Source organism: Mycetomoellerius zeteki, unplaced genomic scaffold, assembly GCF_001594055.1.
Source record: "Mycetomoellerius zeteki isolate Tzet28-1 unplaced genomic scaffold, Tzet1.0 scaffold209, whole genome shotgun sequence".
Classification (NCBI taxonomy): domain Eukaryota; kingdom Metazoa; phylum Arthropoda; class Insecta; order Hymenoptera; family Formicidae; genus Mycetomoellerius; species Mycetomoellerius zeteki.
The window spans coordinates 8657-17312 of NW_017257054.1; positions in this window are offsets into that span (position 1 = coordinate 8657).

Consider the following 8656-nt stretch of genomic DNA (forward strand, 5'->3'; position numbering starts at 1 on the left):
TCGGTTGTTGCTTTCTATAACTTTAAACCATCTTTCAGGCAGCTGATAAATTCCATCTCGGAAAAATGATGTCTTTGGACACGATAAAGTCGTCAAGCCATTTTCGGATCTCATCCACTGATTGGAAGTGAGTATCGGACATGGCGTGTTGCATCAACCGGAACAAATGATAATCGATTGGAGCAATGTCTGGTGAATACGCCGGGTGCTGCAAAAGTCCCAGCTAAGATTCATTATGGTGTCTTTTGTCTTGGAAGCAGTGTGTGGCCTGGCGTTATCATGCAACAATTTTACAGGATGTTCTCTTTTTCTAGTATATCGGCGTTTCTGTTCTAATTCTTGACTCAAGCGGATTAATTCGCATTAGTAGCAGTCTGCAGTAACTGTTTTACCTGGTTCCAAATAGTTGTTGCGGACTGCTACCAACGCCAATTGATCTGCTTGAGTCAAGAATTGAAACAGAAACGTCCGTCGCCATACCAAACGCCAGGCCATACACTGCTTCCAAGATAAAAGACACCATAATGAATCTTAGCTAGGACGTCTTGCAGCACCCGGCATATTCACCAGACATTGCTCCAACCGATTATCATTTGTTCCGGTCAATGCAACACGCTTTGTCCGATATTCACTTCCAATCAGTGGATTTCAGAAATCCGAAAATAGCTTGATGACTTTATCGTGTCCAAAGACACAGCATTTTCCCGAGATGGAATTCATCAGCTGCCTGAAAGATGGCTTAAAGTTATAGAAAGCAATTGAAATACTAGAAAGCGGCGAATACTTTGATTGAAAAATTTGTTTTACTTTCTTTTAAAATAAATCTCAAATTTAGCTGAAAAATTTGGATTATTTAATTGTACACCTAATATAAACTAATTAAACGATGTAAAAGATAGTATACATGTTGGCATTCATTTATAAGGTTATATAAAGTCTTGTGTGTGTTATGCCCGTGCTGACACCCGTGCCGTACCGTCTCCGAGCAAATTGAATCAAGAAGACATGAAGAGCGCGTCGCTGGGCAATGAGCAGCGGCTGAGTTGTTAAGCGAGTTTGAGTCGGACAGTTTTGACGGACGGTCTGTCACAACGCCGGTTGTTCTATATTGCTTGTTCGTGTGTTATAATAAAGTGCCTTGTTCGTTTGTACATTCGTGTGTCCCTTTTATTTCTGCGAATCGAGAATGTGCGTTCGCTCGGGCTGGCGATCCGGTCGCGCGAAGCGAACAACGCGCCGGGAGCGTAACAGTCTATATATAGAATTTTATTAAATATAAAGAATTTATGAGATTTTTATTAAGCTCCTTATTTAGAACATATTAATTTTTTTTTTCGTGGGTATGCACTACGATAAGACCGCACAAGAGTGCGCACTTTTTCTTTGATTATGTAACTTGTACAAGGACCCGAGTTTGTATAGTAAAGTGGTACTTAAATTATTCCTTACACTTTAAACTAAAACTTTGTCAAGTATCAATTTAATACTATTATTAATTAATATTATCATTTTTAGACCGTATATGTGAGAAACACAATCGATAAATTAGAGCCCTATACCGGTCGAAGCTAGATCTTAAAATGCTTAAATAATTCAATCTTGAATCACTAAATATGATATATACATATGTACTTGACATACATATCACTTGTAGTCTAACGAACTATTATTAATTATTAATTATTTTTACAGGAGATTAATTCTACTAAGGGAAAAATATTACCGTTACAAAATATGTTACCGAGAGAAGGTTCCAGATGTCAAAAAATATCGGATACAGCAGGTTGTTTCAATCGGACACAGTCTCAATCGGACACAGATTGAAACGGACACATGATGGACCCAATCGGACACAGATTGAAAGGAACATACGACAACTTTCATCGGATACAGTTCCAATCGGACACAGGTTGAAACGGACACACGACGGTCCCAATCGGACACAGTTTCAATCGGATGCAAGTTAAAACGGACACACGACGATTCCATTCGGACACAAGTTAAACGGGTAAAATTTCTCACATCCCGAATTCCAATAGGTTTTTAATGCTTCTAAAAAGACTGTTCTCACATCCCACTATCTTTATGGGTTAAAAATATTCCGGACACTGTCCTAGCTGTAACTTCCACGCGATTAAGCTCCAAACGAGTATAGGATGTTATTTTTTTTATTCGGGGCGGCGTAGCCGCCCCAAACCTGAGCACTACTGTCTACACACCCCATTGTTTACATGGATTACAATTTCGCAGTGTGGCTGTGACAGATTTCCTAACCTCAATAGTCAATTTTAACGCTTAATATCTTCGCGGGGCAGAGCGACGCTTCTGTCAGATTTTTTCGTTTCATGCAAAAACATATCGAATAAGCCTAATTTTATTGATTTTTGAGATGATCGAGGTAGATCACACCTTTAACCGTTTTAACTTGTGTCCGATTGAATCGTCGTGTGTCCGTTTTAACTTGTGTCCGATTGGGATTGTCGTGTGTCCGTTTTAACTTGTGTCCGATTGAAACTGTCCGATTGGGACCGTATGTCCGTTTCAACCTGTGTCCGATTGGAACTGTGTCCGATGGAAGTTATCGTATTTCCGTTTTAATCTGTGTCCGATTGAGACTGTGTCTGATTGGAACAACCTATTGTGTCCGATATTTTTTGTGCGCATCTGGGACCCTCCCGTTACCGACAATTATTGTCTGCCAGTGCTGCTTATATGCGAACTTTTGAGCTGTTCTCAAGTGCGAATTTGAGTCATCGTGTCATTTTTTACTTTTAATATAACTATATAAAAATTAAATTATTAAAATGGCTCAATCAGAACAAATTAATAATTAAAAATTATTACATATATTAAGTAAATACATATATCACTAAATATGAAGCAGATACATGCACACAATATAAATAGTATAGATTCACAAAGCAACAATTTGATGTAGAAATTAATCAATTTATCCATGAAAAATATAAAAAGAAAGTGGTCAAAATGACAAATTTAAAATAACTTTTTTATCACTGCAACGATCACAACGATTTTTTATACACAGTTGGCAAACTCTGTGTATAAAAGGCACTCTGTGTAAAAGGCACATTTTGTGTAAAATACAACTCTTACGATATAATAGTTTCGTCATAAAGCTCAATACGAACTCTTGAGCGACTATGATTGATCAATTTTCTATGACTTAAGATCCTATAACAACTATGAATTGTAGACCCCGTAAGAAGGAAAGAAAGAATTTTTATTGGTTGATTCCCTTATGCCCTATGCGTTATGCAAAGGTCTGCAATGTGGCCTTAATCAGATATGTAAATTTTGAAATATTCTACCAGGTATGTAAATATGAAACCGGAATTTTTTTTTATAGAAAATACACGTTTATTGCATGAAAATGATAAAAAATATTTTATTCGAAGTATTGCCTATCACTAGCTATATATTATATTTTTCCCACCTGTCTAACAATTTGTGGATGCCACGCCAAAAAAATTGTTGCTCTTTTGAGCCAAACCAGTCATCTAGCCATTTTCGTACATCTTCGTAAGAAGTGAAGCGCTGCTGAGCAAGTGCATGTCCCATCGATGCAAATAAGTAGTAATCGGACGGAGCCAAGTACTCTGATGAGTAAGCCGCATGCGAAAGTATTTTCCAACCAAACGCCTCAATCGTTTCCTTGACCAGTTTTACTGTATGTGATGGTACATTATCATGAAGCAAAATCACTTTGTGTTGCCTTTTTTGATATTCTGGTCGTTTTTCATGCAAAGCTTTATTCAAATTGATCATTTGTTGTCGGTAGCGTTCAGTATTAACAGTTTCGCCAGGTTTTAGCAGCTCATAATAGATCACACCTTTCTGATACCACCAAACACAGAGCATTGTCTTCCGTCCATAGCGATTTGGCCTTGCAGTCGATGTCGATGGTTCGCCTGGAGTTACCCATGATATTTTACGCTTAGGATTCTCAAAATATATCCACTTTTCATCGCCAGTCACAATTCGATGGAGAAATGACTTTCTTTTGTACCTGGCGAGAAGCATTTCGCAAGTGGTTTTTCGGTTTTCCTGCTGTCTTTCATTCAGTTCATGTGGAACCCATTTTCCCATCTTCTGGATCTTTCCCATGGATTTCAAACGTATGGAGACGGCTTCTCGTGTCACATTCAATTGATTCGCGAGTTGTTGTTGAGTTTGAGCGTCATCCTCATTCAACAATGCATGCAATTCGCTGTCTTCAAACTTTTTCGGTGATTTTCCACGTTCTTCGTTTTTTACGTCAAAATTGCCACTTTTGAATTTTTTAAACCACTCAAAGCACTGTGATTTACCAAGAGCATGCTCACCGTAAGCTTCGACAAGCATTCGATGCGATTCTGCAGCAGTTTTCTTCAAATGGTAACAGAAAATCAATGCTGTCCGCAAATCGTAGTTTCCAGGCACAAAATTCGATATGTTCAACGCTATTACAAACTATACTGTTGTATGAAACTTGTATTATTGTGAGTTGAAAATCTTTGTCAGATGTCGGAACAAGGAAATGGCGTCAATGACGCGGTCTGACGGCAACTATAATACATTGACAGCTATGGCCATCTATTGGTAAATTCCGGTTTCATATTTACATACCTGATAAATTTCATACAACAAATGTGAAAAATGTTTTTAAAAAGTTACAAATTTACGTGGAAAATTTGATCATGAAAAAAATTCTTTTATTTATACTATATATGTATAATTTTATATAATTTCTATATCTTAGAATATTGATCAGAATTCACATATCCGATTAAAGAAAGTTGCTTTTTCTGCAGAACGCAGCCATTCTTAAGGAGGTTGTAAGGGCATGAAACACATATATTAATAATAATAAGATTGAAAGACCGCTAATGTTAAACATAATGCTTTAAATTAAGAAGTGCCATAACGGTCAGAACGTTAAGATGTTGAACTATTGTAAATTCATTTAAATGAATTAATTTCAGAAATGATAATTGCGTGCCGATATGGTTGTCGGACTTTCAACGCAATCAAATCTGAAAATATTAATAATCCCCCCAAATTTCCCAACTTAAAAACTGTAATAAACTTATTGCGAAAAATAATGCCTCGGCCGGGAGTCGAACTCGGATCTCTTGCATTCCGTGCGAGCGTCCTACATATATTAATATTTACGCTTTAAACAAACTATATATATGGTAGTCCAGTAGAATTAGGGTTTTTTCGCGGAAAAATTGTAATTGGGCATTTCTCTCGACAAAAATGTTCGGAAGGCCATTCAGAAAAGGAATGTATACGTTTGAGACTCGCAACTCGTGTGGGAAATATGCAACAAAAATTCGAATAGTTGCAAAAAGCAGGTTTTTCGCTTATAAAACGAAAGCTGTCAATTGTATGGAAAAAAGTTCAATATGAAAAATGTAGGTATTCGAAATACCTACAAAATGAGACGTGGAACATTAAGATCGGTCTATTAGTTAAGTAGAAAAAAAATAAAAATCACCGGAAAAGGCCTTTTTTCACTCGCTCTCTGTTCATCGAGATTTAAACGCAAAGTTTTGAAATTCTCGTAAAATGTGTGTAGCCCTCGTGATGACGAACAAATCCTGAACAATAAACAAGACCTGAACGAGCTTTAAATGTTCATTAGTTTTGCAAAAAGCCAACAAAATTTGTTCACTAAAAACTTGTCTGCGGAAAACTTAATTTCTTCATCTTTGAACAGTCGCACAGCAATTTGCAGGAGTGCTTTTTTTTCTTCAAGAGTTGCACTATCACGTACACTTAGTAACAAAACGATTTTTTGCAGTTAAACTATTTGAAAACGATTTTAAAAAGTGAGTATCTTTTTTTCGTATAAAAAATGGAATAATTCCGTTAATATGCATCATATCAAATAACCGTGTAAAGCATTCGATAGCTGACATTTTTCTACGAATTTTTTAAAAAAAAGTTATCCTCCGATTATTAGGAGCCGAGATAACCATTTTTTTTTCAAAATATCACTGTGGCTCTAATTTTTAAGATATATGTATTGTAAAATTCTAAGAGTTGTTTGATTAATTATATAAATAGTTGTATTTAAATCTACATTTCAGTAAAACTTTAAGCAGGCATAATTTAATACTTTTTCTACAAATATACGTACCTATACTTACATATACTTTCCATGGCCATTCAAATATTTTAATAATATATGTAAGCTCTCACGATATCAATCATAAATCAAAATAAGCCTTTAGTGCCACGCAATAAGATATTAATGTGCAATGTAATTAAATATCATCTTTGTCATCTAATTTATTAACTCTTTACTATGCGTTTTGACCCAGATTGGGGTTCTTCTCAATAGAATGATTACGTAACATAAAGAAATTTACATAAACAAAATACGTAAATAACAAAAATATTAGTCAGACATGCACTCCATACACAAAAGGGGTTTTTTATTAATATAAACTAAAAAAATAAAAATTCATGAAACGAAAAACTAAAAATTTCGTGGTTAGATTACTTACGATAAATTATTTTGCGAAACATTTGGCTAAAGCTATTCGTTTATATCTCGTCGAGCTACCCCAAATTAAAAAAAAATCATTTTTCTACGTCAATTTATTGCCGAGAAAATGTAAGTTTAGCAAATTTTAACGCACGAAATCAGATACGCGCAAGTCGCCGAGCGGCCCGGTCTGCCCCACAATGACTACGTTTACACCGTGCACTTAGGCCGCGACCTATACAATAGATGTCCTTATTTATCCTGTAGATTAAACAAAGACATCTATCGTATAGGTCGCGAACTAAGTGCACGGTGTAAACGTAGCTCATACCACGCGGCGGGTTCCCCCACTCCAGCCGGCGCGCTGCCTCGTTCGCGTTCCTCAACTTTCCAATAGTTTTAAACAAACTTTTTCGGCAGCAAAAATTTCGACAATTTTTTAACAGCAAATTCAAATTTTTCTTAACAAATTGATACCGGAAAGAACTCTTAATCTTAAAAATTAGAGCTGCAGTGATATTTTGAAAAAAAATGGTTATCTCGGCTCCTAATAATCGGAGGGTAACTTTTTTTTAAAAAAATCGTAGAAAAATGTCAGCTATCGAATGCTTCACATGGTTATTTGATATGATGCATATTAACGGAATTATTCCATTTTTTATACGAAAAAAAGATACTCACTTTTTAAAATCGTTTTCAAATAGTTTAACTGCAAAAAATCGTTTTGTTACTAAGTGTACGTGATAGTGCAACTCTTGAAGAAAAAAAAGCACTCCTGCAAATTGCTGTGCGACTGTTCAAAGATGAAGAAATTAAGTTTTCCGCAGACAAGTTTTTAGTGAACAAATTTTGTTGGCTTTTTGCAAAACTAATGAACATTTAAAGCTCGTTCAGGTCTTGTTTATTGTTCAGGATTTGTTCGTCATCACGAGGGCTACACACATTTTACGAGAATTTCAAAACTTTGCGTTTAAATCTCGATGAACAGAGAGCGAGTGAAAAAAGGCCTTTTCCGGTGATTTTTATTTTTTTTCTACTTAACTAATAGACCGATCTTAATGTTCCACGTCTCATTTTGTAGGTATTTCAAATACCTACATTTTTCATATTGAACTTTTTTCCATACAATTGACAGCTTTCGTTTTATAAGCGAAAAACTTGCTTTTTGCAACTATTCGAATTTTTGTTGCATATTTTCCACACGAGTTGCGAGTCTCAAACGTATACATTCCTTTTCTGATGGCCTTCCGAACATTTATGTCGAGAGAAATGCCCAATTACAATTTTTCCGCGAAACGGGTCTTTTTGAGTCTAATTCTACTGGACTAATATTGCAATACATGTAAAATTTGTGTTCATAACATTCTGTTTTTATTGAGCAACACATTTTTATAGATTATTTATTTGATTTGTTATTAGTTTATTGTTCTATACAAAAATTAAAATAAAAATTTAAAAATAATAACAAAAAAACTGAATTTTTTAATATAAATATTTTAAATACTATAAAAATGACTTATGCAAAGTTTCATTGAGATTCACCAATTAGTTTATAACAAATAAATATTTTGTTTATGTACTGAACAACTAATGTCTGCATCTCAATGTAATTTCACATAAATATTCTTGAATTCATAAAGTACTTATATTAAGAAATTGAGATTTTTATCATTATTTTATAATATATTTTCATATATTTCTATCAAAGTACAAATTAAAAAAATATTACTTTTTATTGAAATAACTTTTGATCCAGATGGTGAACTGCTTCTAATTTTTATTGTATTACTTTTAAATGCAATTTAGAATAACCTGTAATTTTTTCAAGTAATTCTTAACATATTGCATTTGCCTTACACATTTACCTCCTTAAGTTATTCCGTTTACTTCGTTCTGGAAAAATATTCGAGAGAAACAACTGTTTCAAAATTAATATGAAGTGTCATACTAATGAGTGATTTAGTAGTGTTAGAATTTAAATTAGTAGTATTAGATTTTTAAAATTAATGTGTTAAAAATTATTAAAGAAACGTGTCGTGAAGAAAGATTAAAGCCGCAAATTGAAAACGCAGTTTAGATTATTTATTATCAAAGAATTATTAGATACATATACAAGTAAAAATTTGGATGTTAAAAAGTTCATACAAAAATGTATATTAT